This window comes from Rutidosis leptorrhynchoides, chromosome 11 (genome assembly GCF_046630445.1).
Source record: "Rutidosis leptorrhynchoides isolate AG116_Rl617_1_P2 chromosome 11, CSIRO_AGI_Rlap_v1, whole genome shotgun sequence".
Taxonomy (NCBI): Eukaryota; Viridiplantae; Streptophyta; class Magnoliopsida; order Asterales; family Asteraceae; genus Rutidosis; species Rutidosis leptorrhynchoides.
This window is the reverse complement of record NC_092343.1, coordinates 73,330,332-73,333,787: the sequence shown is the minus strand read 5'-3', so window position 1 is coordinate 73,333,787 and position 3,456 is coordinate 73,330,332.

The following is a 3,456-nucleotide window of genomic DNA, read 5'->3' as shown; positions in this document are numbered from 1 at the left end:
ATTCTTTTGTACAAACTGTTAATGGTAAAAATATTTTAACGGGTAAGTAATACCCGAGGAATATTTAGATTTCACATTAATAAGTTACACTGTACATTCTTCGAATTTGATTCAACGTTCATTTACTATCCTATTTACAACCACTGATATACGTATTCGTTCACCAAAGAATAACTATTTTCATTCAAATTCAATTTCATATTTGGATTTTGACCTATCAGAATCCAACAAGTGGCATAATGAAGAAATAATGGACACAATAAAAATTGATTAGAAACAAATTAATTAACAATATGAAATTTTGTTAAGAAACCACGCTAACAAGATCCTAGCTAACTGTTCCTAGCTAACTATTAATTCTGTATCACATTTTATTTTATTGCAATTTAATTATCGCAATTTATTTATCGCCGTTTATTTATCGCAATTTATATTCTCGCAATTTTATTTATCGTCATTTAATTTCTGTATTTATTTTACGCACTTTAAATATCGGGACACGTATACAAGGTTTTGACATATCATATCGACCCATCCATATATATATTTCGGAACAACCATAGGCACTCTATAAGTGAATGTTGGAGTTAGCTATACAGGGTTGAGGTTGATTCCAAAGTATATATATAGTTTGAGTTGTGATCGAGTCTGAGACCGGTACAAGGGTCGCGATACGTATTAATTAATTCGAAGATTATAAACTATATATGAATTATTGAACTGCTAACTGTGGACTATCATCTGTGGACTACAAACATTGGACAATTAAAAATGAATTAAAATATTGATTAGAACATATGAAACTAAACATCTCTTCAAGTTTGCCACTTGATTTTCATCTTAAATCTCATTTGTATCTCAACGATTACAATCTGCGTTCAAACCTTTCATGATTCTTGAAAACACCTCAATCGAGAGGATGAACCAACCGCACTTCATCTACGGATGAAAAGATTGATGCATATTGTTATGCACCTGAAAACTCTCGGAAACTGAGTAAACGTTTAACGCATAGCTGTGCTAATTCCTTTAGCGTTATAATTACCGAAAATAACTTTGCAATCTCTTTCCAAATTAGTCAATTTTGTCCCAGCTCCAGCAAGTCAACTTCGACTTTTCATTCAAAACAACCTTATTATAACTTTGATATATATGCGTGCTTTTTTATTGTTACCGGGGAACCTTTCATATTCCATCATATTACCATCAGCGTTTAATCATCTAAAAACACAATTCTCCTGAAACCACCTCGAATTGATAACCGATGATTCAGATATGGCTGCATTAAATGCAGAGGAAACAGTAAAATTATAGATGGCTTAAACGGCCAAAAGTTTGATGATAAAGAAAGGAGTGTTAGGAACGCTCGATAGAAAATTTGGTACTGAAAAACATATTGAGCTACCCATGAAGGAGACCAAGGACAAATACAAGGACCATACCCTATATTCAAAGAATCCAGAAAATTCTGGATCCGTTGAAATCTTTAGAGAATATCTTGCTCCGAAGTCATGTTAAAATCTTGCGGAAAATCTTTCTCCATCCACCATCGAACTTAAAATTCCAAAATATCATCATCAATATCTTCGATATTTCTGAGGATATTTTCATAAATATTTTCGTCCGAAATTATTTACCTCTTCGCGCTTCCTGTGTATCAATATATTGGAAACATTCAATAGAAAATTTAGTACCGAAAAGCGGATTATGTGAAACTATGAAGGAAGCCGTGGACAAATCATAAAGAATAAGTTTGACTTCAAAGAATCTAAATGATTCAATGCCTGCTGAAGTCTTTAGCGAATATCTTGCTCCTTACTCTAAATCCTTGTGGACAATAGTTTTCATCATCCTCTGATCTTAGATATTCAAAATATTTATAGTATCTTTCATTATAAATATCTTCCATATTTCTGAAGATATTTTCATAACTATTCTTATCTGAAATCATTTATCTCTTCGTGCTATCAGTGTTACATCATATAGAAACTGTTAGTTTCTATATTCTGTAAACTTTCGAGCTTAAAATATGAATGTTATTGAAGTAATGTTGGGAACCGAAGCATGAGTTAGTATAATATAATGACACTTGATCAACGTGATTATATTACAGTAAGTCATACAGAGTTTCTAATGGGACGTGATGATTCACAGATCCTAACGTCATCACGTGCCCTGTTACATAACTCTTTCATTATGCTTAACTTCTGAACATATCAAGAAAGTATTTTCTTGATAGTTCTATTCTCCGTGATTCTGGTAATTTGATAAATCAAATCGTGCTAATACATTAGTTCTTATTTAGAACACGATGTTTATTTGAAATTCCATACTTACGAATTCTGGACCATTACTCGCTTTACTAGAGGTCGGGAGGATAATAAAAAGGCAAAGAGCTCTAAAATATAAGAGAAAATATAAAGCCCAACAACAACACCGAAATTACAAACCGTGGATATCAGTGTGTATAGCAATATAAAGACACGGGAGGATTATAAATACAATAATCCCTAAAGCATAGTAGAAATAAATGGATTCCTCCGGTGGAAGTTGGAAAAGGAGAATGATTGTTGCGATAATCAGGATAAGGACAAGGATCAGAACTGGATTAAGCATTTCACGATCTTTTGAATTTGGGAATTGGGTATTGAAGTGGTGAAGATTAATGGAACAGAAAAGGTAAAATTTATAGTGAAAATATCAGACAGAGGAATCGAGGCAGATCACCGCATTTAATTATAGAGACCTTAATTTCCTTATTCACCGAAGAATCAAATCTTTTAGATTTCGAAGATTTTCTTTAAATCCCTTGAATTCCGGAATTCAACCAAGATGACGTCAAAAGATAAGACGAACCTTATTTTCTAAATTCAACCCTGACTCTGTCAAAAGTTAAGATAAATCTTTACTTTCCTATTTCACTCTTTGATGATAGCTTCATTCGTACTCTTCGATTAATCAAATTATTTTGATCCATATTACTCAATGATGATAAAACTTAATTTATCAACTCATATTCGTCATGAAAACATTTTTATTGTTAGCCATGACCACCTCACTCAAATTTCGGGACGAAATTTCTTTAACGGGTAGGTACTGTGATGACCCGGGAATTTCCGACCAAATTTAAACTTAATTTTTATATTATTATTATTATTATTATTATTATTATTATTATTATTATTATAGTTATTATTATTGTTACTAGTGTTACTAGTGTTATAGTTACTAGTATTATTATTTCTACTAATAAAAATAATAGTTACCATTTATGTTTATTATAGTAATTATAATTATAATAATGATATTATTATTGATTATTACTAAAAGTTATTATCATTACTAGTATTATTATTTGGTAGTATTAGTATTACTAATATGATTAAAATTGATACAAGTATTACTATTATGATTATGACTATTATTATTAGTGTTATTATGAAAATAACACAATTT